The following is a 16,835-nucleotide window of genomic DNA, read 5'->3' on the forward strand; positions in this document are numbered from 1 at the left end:
TTAGCAGGAGCTTGTAACAGGCAGCTGCCTTTGCCTGGTGTGAATTAAGGAAAAAAGATGTGACAGTTAAAGCCTCTCACAGCACCGTCATGTGCTACCTGAAGCTGCATTCTTTCAGCAAGGACTGATAAAAATAATGAGCAGGTGCCTCTCCTTGCAATTTCTTGACATTTATTTTCAATGTCCTTAACTGCTTCATTCCCCAGAATGCTGACAGCAGCTCCAGGCAGGTGTATTTACAATGATTTTATTTCCAGGCCCAGACATCCCATGGAAACCCTCCAGGAATGACCTGAATGGGCCAAACACTCCTGGTTTGTGTCACTGCAAACCTGCAGAGCCGCTGGTACATAACTCATGTCATGAAGCGAGAGCTCAGCTGGGGAAGGTTCAGCCCCAAATTCTGGGCTGTGTGTGGATTTCCTCAATCTCCACATTACAAAATAGGGTCTGGAGCCCCAGGAGCGGCTGAGGGAGCTGGGAAAGGGGCTCAGCCTGGAGCAAAGGAGGCTCAGGGGGGACCTTGTGGCTCTGCACAAGTCCCTGACAGGAGGGGGCAGCCGGGGGGGGTCGGGCTCTGCTCGCAGGGAACAGGGACAGGAGGAGAGGGAACGGCCTCAGGCTGGGCTGGGGAGGGGCAGGGTGGACACCAGGAGGAATTTCTCCATGGAAAGGGTGGTCAGGCCTTGGCAGGGGCTGCCCAGGGAGGTTTGGAGTCTCTGTCCCTGGAGGTGTCCAAGGACAGCCTGGACGTGGCACTCAGTGCTCTGGGCTGGGGACAAGGTGGGCATCAGGCACAGCTTGGAGTCGATGATCCTGGAGGGCTTTCCCAGCCTCAGTGATCCTGGGATTGTGTGAAAATGTCGGTGAACACCCAACACACTGAGCCCATCCAGGAGGGAAAGGCCAATGCCAGAGACTTCTGGGAGATTTATTTGGGAAAAAATGCCTTGGCTTTAAAGCCTGGGTTTTCAGCAGCAATTGGATGTGTGTTTATGGAATATCACCTTGTAGTGACCAAGCCAGGGAACCCCCAGCTCCATCCTTCACTTTCTAGGTCCACACCCAACACCCAACTCAGCCTGACAACTGTGTGGCCTCCAGATCCCATCTCTGCTCCTGTGCCGTGGCAGTGTCTGACAGGACCCCTCAGCCACTGCCAGTGTCCCACTGCTCTGCCTCCGGTGTCCCTGGGATCTTCCTCTTGTCCTTTAGGGGGTCAGGTATCACCCAGTTTGTTCCACTGACCTCAGCCTGGGTCATCCTCTCTGATGCCTTAGGTTTTAACTTTGATATTTTCCAAATCCTGCACTGCCGGGTGTGTGACTCTGAAGTTCCGTGGGCCCTGTCAGCTGCTGTTCTCTCCTGCTGGTCAGACATAACAAACCTCTCTAGCTTTGCTCTCCAAGGACACCTCGATTGTCCCAGGGCCCAAAATGTGTCAACTAAAGCCTCTGAAGAGAGGGCCAAACCTGGGGTAATGACATCATTAACTGGGGTTATAATTGGAGAATTAACCCCACACTTACAGAAGTGTGAAGAACCCGTGAGCCGGGGTCTGTGCTGGGTGGAGCCTTTGGCCTGCCCAGGATGTACCTTGAAGGTCCTTCAAATCAATACCTCCTTTTATTCCCTTATTCTTGTCTAGTGTCTGTTTTTAGGTGGCAATCATCTCCAAACACCCCATGGCTCTTCTCAGCAGGGTTCATTCCACCTCTGCCCCCACAGCCTGGATTGCACATCAGGCCATGTCACCACAGTCACTGACAGCTGTCCCCTAGGCTGGGGCAGCTCCTCCCGAGGGGCAGCTCCGATCTCTGCTCCCTGGGCCAGGGACAGCAGCCAGGGAACGGCTGGAGCTGGGCCAGGGCAGGCTCAGGCTGGAGAGCAGGGAAAGGTTCTTCCCCCAGAGGCTGCTGGGCACTGCCCAGGCTCCCCAGGGAATGGGCACGGCCCCGAGGCTGCCAGAGCTCCAGGAGCGTTTGGCCAGCGCTGCCAGGGATGCCCAGGGTGGGGTTGTTGGGGTGTCTGGGCAGGGCCAGGAGCTGGGCTGGATGGTCCCTGTGGGTCCCTCCCAATTTAGGACATTCTCTTGTTCTCCTTACAGAACTGTTTTTTGTCAAGTCTGGCATTATCCGGAATATTTCCCTGTATTCAGGAGAGCAGGATTAACAGGATCACTTTTAGAACCTACTTTTAGGTGCTGGCACAGAGGAACAAGATGTGCAGATTTTGATGGATAAATCCAGTTTTTCTTTCCTACTTACCCAGAATACCAAGGTTTTTCTGTTCCTCCTGTGAAAGCCCAGGCAACCTGAGAGTTCAAAAATTATCTTTTAAAAAAGTCCTCAAAAACGAGGAGGCTGATTTAAAAATAACTAGATTTTTTCAGAGATTTTTCCAAATATCCTTGAGTTTTACAGATTTTTTTTCCTCCTGCCCTCTTTCCCTCCTTCCTCCCCTGCTCCTGAGCCCTGCTGCCTTCACAAAAGATAAAGCCACTTCCCAGTAGCCACAAATATCCACAAATTTAACTCCAAGCTGTTTGAACTATTTGTAGGACTCCTGTTGACTCTGCTGATGGCAGCAGCCAGGGGCCCTGAGCAGGAAACGAGCAGCCTGTGAGCACCACGCACCAGCTGGGGAGCAGCTTCTGTGGGAGCCTGGGGAGGTCCTGAGTCCATCTGGGATGCCGAGGCCAGACCGTAGGAGCTTCCTGCTTGGAGCCCATCCTGGCTGCTGCTCAGCTCTGCCCCGGCCAGGCAACTCCTTGCTCCTTCTTGCACCCCAGCAGCCCCCCAAGGGCAGGAGATGGGCACTGGGTCTGTGTTTGCAAATTCGGTTCAATTCATATTGAGTTAATTAGCTTGAAACACAAAAATCTGGGGTTTTTTCTGTCATTTTATGGATTTTCAGTGAGTTCCCAGTGGCACAGTTTGCCCACAAGTCTGTGAACTCCTGGGAGGCACCTGGGGTCCCTTCCTCCCCTGATTGCCCAGTGACCACCCCATTACAGCCCCAGCTCAACCCAGTGCCAGGGAAAACCCTCCCAGTGCTTGCAGCACCGGGACTGGGGTCCGAGGTCACCCAGGAGAGCAGCACAGCCCAGCAGAGAACACGTCCCCTGCTGCACTCCAGTCTGACCAGTGCTCCCAGCCCAGCCAGGTGCTCCCTGGGTTTCTGAGCTGCTCAGGCCCATCCTGTCCGTGTCTAACAAACAATGCTGGTGGTCACTCCAGCTTTCCCTGGTTTGACCCTTCCTGCAGCTCCCTTCTCCTGTCCAGGGGGCTCGAAGCCAGGGCCTCTGTGTCCCTTGCCCTCTGCCTTTAGGCCATTGGATGGTCAGGTTTCCAGGGTTTCAATCCTTGCTCTACCCACCAACCTCCCCCGAAAGTTTTAGGTGCCATCCCTTGACTCCAGTGTCTGGGACGGCCCCAAACCCAGCCCTGTTCCTGCTGTGTGCTCTGGCTGACCTCCCATGGGCTGTTTATTCCCAGAGCCAGCTGATCCCTCCTCTCCTCCTGCTCAGGATGTCGCAGCTGGTCAGATTTAGGGTGCAGGATGGATTGGCAGGGCATGGCTGGGGCCTGGCAAAGTGGGGGAGCCCAGCAGGGAAAAGCAGGATGCTTTCCCAGCTGGGAATCCAGGCTCACAAGGCATCCCCGAGGGGCAGAATGGAAAATCCAGATCCCTGAGCCACTGCTGGTGGCAGTAATAGCAGCAGGTGTTGTTAGAACGCATTTCTAGGTCGCCGTATGACAGAAGCCTTCAGGCAATGGGGGGAGCAGAGACCCTCCCCTGCTGGGAGCTGTGGGAAAACCTCTGATGGGAGAAGGTTTATGAGGCACTGGCATAGAGCAGCTGTGGCTGCCCCTGGATCCCTGGAAGTGCCCAAGGCCAGGCTGGACAGGGCTTGGAGCAGCCTGGAATAGTGGAAGGTGTCCCTGCCCACAGCACGGGTGGCACTGGATTGTAGATACAAAAATGCTGCTAGCAAGGATTTTCTTGTTATTTTCTAAGTCCGTGAGAGACTTTTCTCTCTCACAGAAGAGGTAGCAGGGAATGTAAACAACCCAGCCACCTGCAACCTTGAAAAGTCTTGTTTATGGTATAGTAGAAAAATATTTTGACAATGGATGTTTTAGGATTTTAGCCAATCACCCCCAAGGGGTGGCTGGCCCTTTGTCCAATTAGGCTATGAAGAAAAAAGTCTATAAAAGAGTTTGTAAAATAATTAAATAAATCAATCTTGCTGCACAACTCCTGCCTGCTGGATCTTCTCCTCCTCCTCCTCCCTATGGCTGCAGGACACGGTGCTATACCGTAGGAACCAGGCCTGCGGTAATACTGGATGGGCTTTAAGGTCCCTTCCCACCCAAAATTTTCTGTGTTTCTGTGAAGTTAAAAACCCCACAAAGCTGGAGAGCCCAGAGCAGTTTCTCAGCTCCCTGCACTCCACTGGAGGGACCATGGAACTGCTCTGCCATGGAAAGATCATCAGCTGTTGCAGATAAATTAAGTCCCTTAATCCCTTAAATGTCTCCAGGCTTTATCTCGAGATGGCATCTTGTAAATTTGTGCTGTTTGGATCCTCACTAAGCTGCTCTTGGGCAGTGCCAGGGGTGGGTGATGCTGCAGGTGAGAGGCAGACGCCCAGTGTGACAATGTCCAGTCCCTGTGACTCAAGAGGACGTGGCTGTGGCACTGGACAACCCCTGAGCCAGCCTGTGAACAGCACAGAGCCCTGGACCACACTTTGCTTCCCTGCTCTGATGTGAGACTGTGGGTAAATGTGGAGAGTCTGCAGCCCCAGATTAGATTAGGATTATTTGTAAAGGCTTTTTCTTTACATATGTTTGATGTTTGCCCTTGTGCTGTACAGCTGTGGGCAAAGCCTCTCTGAGCTGCTAATCCCCTGCACAGCTGTGCAGGCTGATGTGCTGCTCCTGCCTGGCTGGGAAGCCCTGGCAGTTCACAGCATCCTCCTTCCTGCATTTAAACTCCAGCAGAGCCTCCTGCTGAGCCTCCACCGTTTCCATGCCCTTGGTCCCCTCCCATGGGCTTGGACTCCAGGTGTGCCCCAGGTGCGTTAGGTTCCTTCCCCCAGAGGCTGCTGGGCACTGCCCAGGCTCCCCAGGGAATGGGCACGGCCCCGAGGCTGCCAGAGCTCCAGGAGCGTTTGGCCAGCGCTGCCAGGGATGCCCAGGGTGGGGTTGTTGGGGTGTCTGGGCAGGGCTGGGAGCTGGGCTGGGTGGTCCCTGTGGGTCCTTCCCCACAGGACATTCTGTGATTGTGTGACTGTAACCTGAATCCAAAAGGAATTCATGGAATCACAGAATATCCTGAGCCGGGAGGGACCCACAGGGATCACCCAGCCCAGCTCCCGGCCCTGCCCAGACACCCCAACAACCCCACCCTGGGCATCCCTGGCAGCGCTGGCCAAACGCTCCTGGAGCTCTGGCAGCCTCGGGGCCGTGCCCATTCCCTGGTCACTGTGACAGGAGAACTCCTGTGCTGGTTTGCAGACCCTCACCTGGAGCTCTGTAAGCTCCTGCCTCTTGCCCTGCTCTCTGGCAGTCTCCTCTCCTGAGTTTGCCACAATTCCTCAGCGAAGCTTTATCAGTTCATCAATGGCTGCTTCAAATGAAACATTTGCTGAACGCTTGGGGTTGGACTCAGCTGTGGGGTGGTGCTGAGTTATGCTCTGGTTTAAATTTCGGGTGGAAGAAGAACAAATCTGACACACAAAACATCAGTCAGGCTCCTGACTGGAAATGTGGAAAAGGCCTCCAAGATCAGCAAGTCCAACCTTCGACCTAATCCCACCACGGTCACTAACCCATGTCCCCAAGGGCCACTTCTGCTCATTCTTTGACCATTTCCAGGGATGGGGACTCCACCACTGCCCTGGCTTTCCTTGGCCAGGTTCCTACACTCATTTCTCTCTCCAGACCCAGCTGAGAACTCTCCAGAGGAATCACAAGCTCTTGTTAAAACACACAGGTGACTCTGGCAATTCCTGGCTGAGCTGAGGTGAGCCCTGAGCCTGGAGTCCCCCCCAGGCAGCACAGCCTTACAGGAAAGGTTTTTTACATCCTGAGGATTCCGAGAATGGTCTGTCCATGGGGACTGGAAGGGCAGGAAAGACACGGGTGACTGTGCCTTGTTGGGAAGGGGATGTCCCCTGGAGCCTTGGGGTGCCCCAGCTCCTGTGTCCTGCCCAGGGGCCCTTTGCCAGGTGGGATTTGGGCAGAACCGTGCAGGGATGAGACATCTGCAGTGACAAACCCTCCCTGGCCCCTCTGTCCCATCCTGCCTGTGCTCTGCATGGGAAATGCACCTTTAAATAGCTGAGAAGCCCCCTTGACGCTGTGCCCAAAACTGCGGTGAAAGAGGCTCCATCTTTCCATCTCTGACAAATCAATACTGTCTGGGCACTGGAGATCCCAGCTAAATGAAGTGCTAATTACTAATTTAATAGTCAGAATAAAACTCTCTCAGGTTGTAAAGAGAAAGGCCTCTCCCTCTTGAAGGTGAATACAGCAGTGAGCAGAAAGATAGACTCAGGCTAAAACACAATCCAAGAGTTAGAGCGTCTTAACAGAGTCTTCACAAAAGGCTGAAGGCACCTCTCAGTCTTTTCTGTGCTTTGGTTCCCCTGTTTGTGATTTCTTAGATCCAGCAACTTCCTGTCGAAGCCAAAATTTATTGCAAGGTGAACGTTGATAACAGAAGTTCAAGTGCTGCAGTCAAAATCTGTCTCCTCTTCTTGGAAAGCCCATACAAAAAAACCCCTCCACCGACAAAAGTGCACAGAAATAAAGCTAAAAAATGCAGCATTTGGAGCCAGAAAATGAAAGCTAAAAGCTGTGGTTGCTCTGCATCTTAATCTGACTGCCCTGGCTAAGGTTTCCTTTTCCATTAGTGCATTATTTAGCAGCTAAAATGTAAGAGAGGATGGGAGCTGACAGGGAGAGCCTGCTCTGGAGCGGGTACAGGGCTCTGCTTCCTCCTGCACCCGCAGAGCTCACTCCAGGTTTAATGGATCACCAGGAATGAGGGCTCACCTGGGAGTGTGGATGCCGTGGTTGAACACGGGAATGGGGTGGGAAGGGAGAGCCCGGACCCACAGGGGTGTTTGGGCTGTGGGAGGTTTTAGCTGTGGATGGTACAACCCCTCCAGTGGGATCCCAGCAGGGCCTGCCTGTCCTTCCTGGGGCTGGGACTCTTCCCATAGAAGAATCACAGGATCATGGAATATCCTCAGCTGGGAGGGACTCACAGGGATCACCCAGCCCAGCTCCCGGCCCTGCCCAGACACCCCAACAACCCCACCCTGGGCATCCCTGGCAGCGCTGGCCAAACGCTCCTGGAGCTCTGGCAGCCTCGGGGCCGTGCCCATTCCCTGGGGAGCCTGGGCAGTGCCCAGCAGCCTCTGGGGGAAGAACCTTTCCCTGCTCTCCAGCCTGAGCCTGCCCTGGCCCAGCTCCAGCCGTTCCCTGGCTGCTGTCCCTGGCCCAGGGAGCAGAGATCAGAGCTGCCCCTCCTCTTTTCCAGGAAATTCCTCCTGTGGACACCTGAGCTCCTTCCCTCCAGGCTGTGCTGCCCCTGGGAGCTGAGGAGTTCTGGAGAACGATTCCAGAACAAGGTTCCTGCCAAGCAGGAGGACAGGGGACACTGCTCTGACAGGTCCAATCTGTGCTGGCCTGGTAGCACCACAGCACACACCGGCCCTCACCGTGACCCTGCAGCCACGGCTGGGGAGGAGGACTGGAGCTCCTGCCCTTGTTTTCTGGTGCCTGGCACATTCCCAGCCATTCCCAGAGCAATGGCATCCCTGCCTTGGCTCGATGTGCTGGGAAACCGAGTCCCCAGTGCCAGCACAGGTCTGCACACCACCTCTGCTCACTGGGCTCAGCAGCAGGGCAGGTGAAAGCTCCAAGAGCTCTTCCTGTGCCTATTTCTCCCCCAAAACCTCTTCTTCCCTGCTTTCAGGGCTCCAGGGCTGCCTGGGCTCTGCCAGCCCCGCCAGGCAGAAGGCCCAGCCATGGTGCAGTAGTGGGTATCGACGTGCCCCGATATTCACGGCCCCATAAAGCTGTTTTATGGTGATATAATAACCCTAAATATGGCACTATTGGCAACAGAGAGTTCCCAGTGCTGAGTGCTCTATCCTCGGTGAAATAAATGCCTCCCAGTCATCAATAGAGGAGCTGGATGGAGTCAAGCAAACAGCAGCTTTTCAATCCCTCTCCCCGCTGCAGCTTCACAAGGTATCAATATATCTATTGAAGTCCTTTGTGAGCAAGACATAAATCTGGGCGTTTGTTTGCCGGGAACAAATGCTTTATTATTAGCAAATTGTAAAGCAGGGGCGAAGCACTCAGCTAACAAGTGCCCGATCTGCAATGCTAATGGCAGCTGGCTCCCAGTCGCACTCACGCCCCTCCTGTAAACTCCTCCGTGGGAGTGAGCAGCCTCTCCCGGTGACTGATAGCCCAGCCTTTCCCTCCCGCTCCTGCTGCCGCTTCAGCTGCCGAAAATAAGCTCTGCAATCGCTCCAGGCCTGGCAGACAAGCACGGGGAAGAGCTGGGCAACGCTCTCCACTCTAAGTGGCAGAGGAGCATTTTGACATCTTGCCAGAATTCCTGAAAAAGGAAGGGGGAAAATCCATTTTCTTTCCTTTTTTCAGGCTGTTGTTATCAGGAGTGAGTGGGGAGCTGTGTTTGCCAGGAGCTGTGAGGCAGGCAGGCTGCTCACCACCCGTGTGGGGCGGGGAACACGCCGGGAGATGTTCTGGACATGCTGCTGGGCTCTCCAAAGTCCTGAGTGATCAGAGCCCAATTCAGGACCTGCTGCAGTTGGGACACCTGGACAGGACTGCCAGGGAAACCCCGGAGGGACAGGGGACACCATGAGCTGTCAGTAGCTTTGGGAACTTTCCCGATCCCACTCCTCCTTCACAGGTGCTCAGCTCAGCCCTGATTCAACAGGAAAACCCCCTCGGTCTGTCCCAGCTCCCCGGGAAGGGGAACAGCGCCAGGGCACTGCCACAGGATCCCACACTGGAGGTAAAGAGAAGTTCCCTCCTGGTTTTCTATTTTCCAGTGCATCACCATCCTGGTCTGGGGGCCAACCCAGCCATGAGCATCAGATATTCCATCCAACTGAACGGGGAAAAAGTGATTCCACCGTGAGCTGAGGGGCTGCTGGGATGCTCAGCCTGACTTAAAGACTTCCCTGTGCTCCTGGAGCCCATCTTCCCTCTCCAGTGACACACACACTGCTGGCATCGCAGGGATGCTGCACCAGCATGCTTTGCAGAGCTCGGATATTCCCAGCAGCTCCTCGGGAGCGCTGCAGAAGGCACCCACCACCCACTCCTCCCAGAGAACAGCAAACACGGCCAGATATTTGCAAGCTCCATTCGGAATGCTTTGAAACAGCTTCTCAAGTCAGCTTTGGTAAAGCTCTCGGTGATCTTCCCCACTCTGAAAATGTTTTATATATTTCAGAGCACTTTGTCACACGCACACAGGAAGGTGCCCTTCAGAGATGGCTTCTCTGCTGCTTTACGGTGACATCAAGTTGTCCGTGTGCTTCACAGACCCTCCGGAGCTGGAGGAAGAGCAGCCCCAGACACCAAAACTCCTTCCACACAGGCAGTGGTGCAAGAGCTTCCCAGGCTGCAGTTTTCCAGCGCACAGCCCCTCTCCACAGGGCTCTGTTGGAGCAGAGCTGAGCATGGTCCATGCACAGCTGTGGGAGATGGAAGCATTCCCAGTGGCCTCCTCCTGCTGCTCTGGTGGGAACTCAGACAGTCACAGGTGGGGCCAACCAGACACACACACCTGGGCACCTGCTCAGTCCCATCTTCCTGCCCTCTGCCCGTTCTGAGGGCAGTAATCACATGGGAGGAGCTGCAGCAGGGTGGGACTGAGCCTCGGCCAGGCTCCTTCGTGGTGTAATGGTTCTCCTTGGCTCCCTGTCCTTGGGACTGCAGCCCAGGGGGAAATGGGAGTGTCAGGAAAGGAAGAGCAGGACTGTGAAAGGTGGGAAAGGCACGGAGGGGGGGCATTAGCCAAACGGCCAGCTGGGCTCTGGGGTGGGAGAAACCCCAGGAGGAGGGATAAGGAATCCCTGCTGTCCTTGCCATGCCAGCATCCATCTGCAGGGGCTGCCAGGGGTTGTCTCCTCCATACCCTGTTCCTGCTCTTCTCCCTGAGCATCACTCCTGATGCAGAGATGGAGCTGGGATGTGGCCTCAGCACCAAGGCCCCGTTCCACAGGGAAAGGCCACTTCAGCCCTGCCCATCCTCCCTGGGATGCCCAGGGCAGCAGCACATCTTCCACACTGCCTCTGCCTCCAGCCCATCTGCAAACAACCCCAGCACTGCAGTGCTCAGCAAAAATGTCAGGCTGGACACCAGCAGGAATTTCCCCATGGGAAGGGAGGTCAGGCCTTGGAAGGGGCTGCCCAGGGAGGTTTGGAGTCCCTGGAGGTGTCCAAGGAAGGGCTGGACATGGCACTCAGTGCTCTGGGCTGGGGACAGGGTGGGGATCAATGACCTTGGAGGGCTTTTACAACTTCAGTGATTCTGGGATTCTGCGAATAAAGCCAAGGTTCTCACTTCCAGCAGATTCTGGGCAACGCCCCCAGCCCTGCAGGAATCTCTCACGGAGAAAAGAAGCCAAAATTGCAGTTCCTGCAGCATGGAAATGCTCAAGGCTGCCTTGCCCGGCACCTGCAGCAGTCTCAGCCTTGTGCTGGCTTTGCCTGATGTTCCCAGAATCTCATGGACCAACACACAAAGCCCCTGGCAGCAGCCTCGTGCCAAGCCCTGACAGTGCTGCCCTTGGAGGGGGCAGAGGTGACAGCGGAGCACAAAGTGATGCCCTCCGCTCATCCCTCCACCCCGAGTTCCTGGCGGTCCGGTGCAGTTCCCGGCGGTCCGGTGCAGTTCCTGGCCGGTCCGGTGCAGTTCCTGCAGGCGGTCCGGTGCAGTTCCCGCCGGTCCGGTGCAGTTCCCGGCGGTCCGGTGCAGTTCCTGCAGGCGGTCCGGTGCAGTTCCCGCCGGTCCGGTGCAGTTCCCGGCGGTCCGGTGCAGTTCCCACCGGTCCGGTGCAGTTCCTGCAGGCGGTCCGGTGCAGTTCCTGCAGGCGGTCCGGTGCAGTTCCCGCCGGTCCGGTGCAGTTCCTGCAGGCGGTCCGGTGCAGTTCCCGCCGGTCCGGTGCAGTTCCTGGCCGGTCCGGTGCAGTTCCCGGCGGTCCGGTGCAGTTCCCGGCGGTCCGGTGCAGTTCCTGCAGGCGGTCCGGTGCAGTTCCCGGCGGTCCGGTGCAGTTCCCGGCCGGTCCGGTGCAGTTCCCGGCCGGTCCGGTGCAGTTCCTGCAGGCGGTCCGGTGCAGTTCCCGGCGGTCCGGTGCAGTTCCCGGCGGTCCGGTGCAGTTCCTGCCGTGGCCGCACAGATGGCGTTGGGCTGCGCGGCCGCGGAGCCGCGCCTTGGGCCCGGCCGTGTGAGCGCGGCCCTGCAGGGCCGGCCAGGTGCGTGGACACGGAGATAAAAACCCAAACCGCGGTGTTTGGACAGCGCTCAGCGCTCTGACCTCAGTGATTTCTCTCCGTTTCACGCTCAGCGCTGTCGCGCTCAAAGTCCCCTTCAGCGCTGCCACCCAGCAGCATCATCTCCTGCTGTAAAATCCCTGTCTCCCTTAAAATCCCCGGCGGGGGGGCTGTGACTGGGGCCCCTGGACCCTGCCTGAGGGAAGTGCAGTGGTGCAGCTCCGCTTTGTGATGTCCCTGCACCGCTGCCCTCCCGCGGCCCCCGGGGCAGCAGGGCCGGCTCCCAGCACCCTGCCGGGCTCCTCTGTCCCTGCCAGCTCCCCCGAGGGCTGCCCCGCTGCTTCCTTGAAACTTGTCCTGTACTTTACTTTGAATGCAGCAGGGAGTCAGAATTCCACCCACTGTTCCCTTCTATTCTTGGCCCTCTGCTTCCCTCACCTCCCAACCAAAATCTGTTCTCCTTCTGAAAATGGCTTTGATTTTCTGACGGCGAGAAAGCAGCTCTCCCACGGGGGTTGTGGGGCCGTGGGCTGGCACCCCCCAGCTCCGAGCAGCCCAGCCAGGGGCTGCCCTTGCCCTCCCTGACCCCTCTCTCCAGCCACGCTTGGGTGCCCGGGGGCTGCTCTGCCTGGTGGCAGCAGTTCTGCTGCTCCTCCAATCCCCGTTTGTTGCATTTGTCGCCTGTTTTGTGCCAGCACTGCTAAATCTACGGGATTGTTGCTGGGAATTAGTGGTGTGTCCGTGTTTTCCTCCCTCACTGCCTGCGATTGCCGGGTGAGGCGGAACGCGCTGTTTGTCCCCTTTCCAAGCGTCTCTGTCGAACCAACAAGAACAGATTATTCATCTGCTGCAGGAGGCTAATTGCAAGCAGCCAGAAAACAGAAGATTTTTTCATTGTGAAGGAATGGGCAGCGCTGGCTCGGCACCGATTTGGCAGCACGGTTCAAAGCCGAGCTCACACCTGAGCACAACCCCGGTGCCAGCACCCTTTGATGGCTTCAGGGGTCCCGCCAACAGGGACGTGTTGCTCAGCGAGGCAGCACCGCAGCCCCGTCAGTCCCGGTCCAAGCAGCACCTGCAGTGCCAGAAATCCCTCCAGCTCACACTCAGGCACATCTGCAACACCTGCACCGGCTCCCTGAGCTCCTGAGCCTGCACTGGGGGCAATCCTGAGGTGCTCTTCAGGGCTTTGAGGTCTCTGGAACAAAAAAAAAACCCAAACCAGCATCCTTGTGCTGCCCATTTTACATCTTTCGCCAAGAGGTGGCACAAACAGCAGTCCCCAGGGCAAGCAGGAGCCCCATGGAGGTTCCTCCATGTTCAGGAATATGGAAGGGTTTGCAGGAGATGTGGTTTGTGTGTCATTCCCACAGCATCCTCCAGCACTCCTGGTGGCATCTCAGCTCCACACATGCATGACATTCACCCTGGAGGAGCAGCATGGCCTGAGTGTCCTGAGTGCCATCCCCTCCTCATGGACTGGCCAGCACAGCCTCGGGAGCGCCGGTCCTGCAGGAGATGGGAACAAGGACGTTGGATTCCCAGCTCTTGGTGCTGCTGCCAGGGCTCTGAACCAAGCAGCTGCTCTGCAGAGAGTCAAGTTTTCAATGAGAGGAGCTGATTTCCACGGGCCGCTGAGCCTTCCCACAGAGCTGCATTCTGTTTTCCTGCAGCCTTCTGTCTTTTCCTGAAAACCGCTTGCTTTAGGAAGCTACGTGGGCACTTGGCTTTTCCTGGGGGCACTCTGCAGGAACAGCTCTCAGCTGTCACTCCAGTGTCTGCACCGCTCTGTGGAAGGGTGGATGATGGAGGGGCCACCAGACCAGGGGGTTCAGGAGGTGGCCTAATCCCAGGAGCTCATCTAGACTCGGGCCATTGCCAAAACCACACCTCCCTCTCACTGTACTCAGTGTTTTTTTTGCCAAAATACTCAATTCCATGACTTTCATTTGCCACTTCCCCTGTGGAATTGGGCACCCAAATGCTCCCCTGCCCTTTGCCAGCAGAGCATGGCCTTGGCAGGGATGTTTCTAAAGCCTTCATTAGGAGCTGGTTGAACAGTGCCGACAGCATTTTCTTGGGGCTACTTCTTAAAGCTGAAACGCTTCTTGTAAAGCCCTGGAAGTTCCAGCACATCCTCTGGAAAACCTCTGTGGTCCAGAGCAGCAATAATGCCCCAGTAATTCTGTGGCTAGTGAGCAGGGTTAGCTGGGCTCTAACACCAGCAGCTCCAAAAGGCCAAACCCTGGCATTTGCTGGGATCATGGGAGTTTGGGACAATAATTGCCAAACTGGATCAAAGACAAATCCACCAGATTTGAGCTCACTGTTTGAGTATTCCTGCACTCCCCTGAATATAGAGCAAGTTTCAGGGCAGAAAAAAAGGTCTGAAAAAGTCCAGCTTGCCACAGGTTCTCTCCTGGTGATGTCTGGGGTCAGGTTTAGTCTAAAACCCCCTTGGAGTGTGAGCAATACTTTGGCTCTCCAATCTTCTGCCCAGTTTGGAACAATCAGGACTAGAGAATTCTTCTCTGAACTTTGCCCTTCCCTGCAGTCCCCACATTACAATTTCAGGAAAACACACCCTAGAATTTTGTTTACGTGTTTAATTCTAACTAAAGAAGACAATATTGCCTCACACCTCTCTGTGAAGCACCTGGGCGTGCTCCAGTCCACTGCTGCTTTCCATGGTGAGGTTGAAGACTTGGGACTGCACGAAAAGGGTTAAAAACCAAAGAGGCAGACAGTGGCACCTGGAGATCCATGGGGCAGAAGGACAGAGCTGCTTAAACCTGGCCTGTCCCAGCTGAAGATCCTGCCTAGGAGGACCCAGGAGCAGCTCAAGCCAATCTTTGCAGACAGCAGAACAAGTAGTCACTGCTCTACCCCAGCTTCCCATCTTGCACCTTCCTCCAGCTCCATATGTTTCTCTTTTCCATGTGCAGTTTTTCTGCTCTTTAGCCACTTTCTCCGGCACCAAGGCACGCCCAGTGCCACGCCAAATGCCATGCCAAGTGCCACGCCAGTTCCAGACTCATCAGGAAGCTGTGCAGGGCTGGGACACTGAGTCCCTGACATCCCTCAGGCAGAGCCCAATCGTGGCTCCCCTTGCCTGGGGCAACAGCTTGTCCTGTTGTGCCCCTCAGGCTGCTCTTGGGGATCTCCTTCTTCCTCAGGGCCAGTTTCTCCTCCTCAGGCTGTTTGGAAGGTTTCCAAAGGGTGGCTGAGCACAGCTCCTGGTGCATCACACAGCACCCCCCGTGCCCTTGCCCAGGACTGCCACGCCATGGCGGGCACATCTGTGTGTCCCACATGGGCTGGTCCAGCTTGAAGCTGCGATTTGCCTCCAGGCAGCCCTGCTCCCCTGCCCCTGTGCGCTCTCCTTCCCCCATTCCCCATCCCGCCTCTGCTTTGGTTCCTGCTCCAGGGTGGCTCCTTGTCCTCTCTGCTGATGGCAGCAGTGAGAGGGGAAGAGTCCAGTTTTTGGCCTGGAATAGATTTACCTTCACTGCCTTTGGACCACCCATGGAGCTGGTCCGTGTTTGGTAGCAAATCCCCATCAGCTGGGGGAGCAGAGCTGGCCAGGTGTTGATAGGATGTCCTGGTCTGTCTCACATCCCTGTGCCTGCCCCAACACAGCTCTGCTCGAGGTGCAGGAGCATCCCTGGAAATCTCTGCAGGCCCTGGAGATTTTCAAGTTAAGACATGAGCTAGAGGAGTAATCCGAAATGAATAATTTATTTTGGTGAATTTTCCTTCCCTCTGTTTACAGATTGTCTCGGAGCAGATTGCAGCTTTCGCACCTCAATTCATTATTGGAAACTATTTGCAGATAGTTCCCGGTCTGCAACTCATTTGCTAACTCTGCTGGGAGCACTGCAGATCTGAAATCAGAGCTGTTGTGACTGGTCAGGTGGTGCTGCCATGCTCCCGTTCCTCCATGAGATCTCGGTGACGCTCGGAATGGGGCTGCAAGGGCGGCTGCTCCCAGTCAGAAATTCCGTGTTCATTCTCTGCCAGTGCTTCCAGCAGCCTTCCTGCAAAGCCCAACAGCTGCCTCTGCCAGGACAACCAGGGGCCTTGGGAGAGGAGGAGTCAGCCTTAAAAATACCCAAGGAAATGGAAAACAAACAAACAAACTGAGGAGGAGAAGCCACGTCCCAGAAACTCAAGGCAGAGGAAGTCTGGGCAGCAATGTCCATCCCAGGCTCCATCCCAGTGGAGACACCGTTGGATTGGAGGGAAACACAAAGCTGAGCCCTCAGAGGACACACGGATAACACACGGATCGCAGCCCACCCCACCACGTGCTGCCCCGGGAACAGCAGAGCCCCTGGAACGCAGAGCTTGGAGCAGGGACAGGACCTGCAAGGTGACCCCAGCTGGATCCTACTGGGGTGGGATCAAAACAGGGAACTCTTGCAACAGTGTTAAAATAGTAAAATAAAAAGCTCACCTTTGTTTGGCAGCTGCCAGGTGTCCCGCTGGTCATGGGCACACCCAATATTGGATCTCTACAATTTTTATAAATTTAATGTATCAGCAAATCTAACAAACATTGTCCAGTTAGAAGAGCAGTGGGCTAGAGAATTTGTCCCCCAGGTACTGCCCCACTGGAGTTGGTCCAGGGCTTCTTTGCCCCACTTCTTGTTATGTCTTCTCAAATTCTGATTAGAAAATGGAATGTTCTTCTTGTAGGTCCTCTGCTTGAAAATAAGACTAAGCAGTATTTCAGGAATGTGTTAGAAGGTTCATTTATTACTCCAAAATCTAAGAGAAAGGGTAGGAAAAATACCAGGAGCTGTATAACCACATATTAATGATCTACAAAGCCACAAATACATGAAAAATACATAAAAAGCAAAAATCTTCAGGCGTCACCTGGGATGGAGGAGCCATTCTTCAGCTGCTGCTCCCAGGGCTCCTCCCACTCCTTGGCACTGTGTACAAACACGCGCTCGTGGTGCAGGGACACCCCAGACTGTGCAGGATGTGCCCACCTGCTCTGACCAAAGGGTGCTGGGAAGGTTTTTCATCCCAAAAACCGGCTCGGTTTGGGTCCTGTGTCCACCTGGAGGTTTGGCATTCAGGTGGGGATGGGAGCTGCTGGTGCAGAAATGGAGAGGCTGTGGCCATGCTGGGTTCCCAGTGATGCCTTAGGGTTTTAGCTTTTATATTTTTCATATATTTGTGATCCTGCAATTCTTTAGTGTTTGCCTCTAAACTCCACACAGCCTGTTAGCTGCTGGTCTCCCATCTTGGTCAGACAAAACA

The sequence above is a fragment of the Aphelocoma coerulescens genome, chromosome 15 (genome assembly GCF_041296385.1).
Source record: "Aphelocoma coerulescens isolate FSJ_1873_10779 chromosome 15, UR_Acoe_1.0, whole genome shotgun sequence".
Lineage (NCBI taxonomy): Eukaryota > Metazoa > Chordata > Aves > Passeriformes > Corvidae > Aphelocoma > Aphelocoma coerulescens.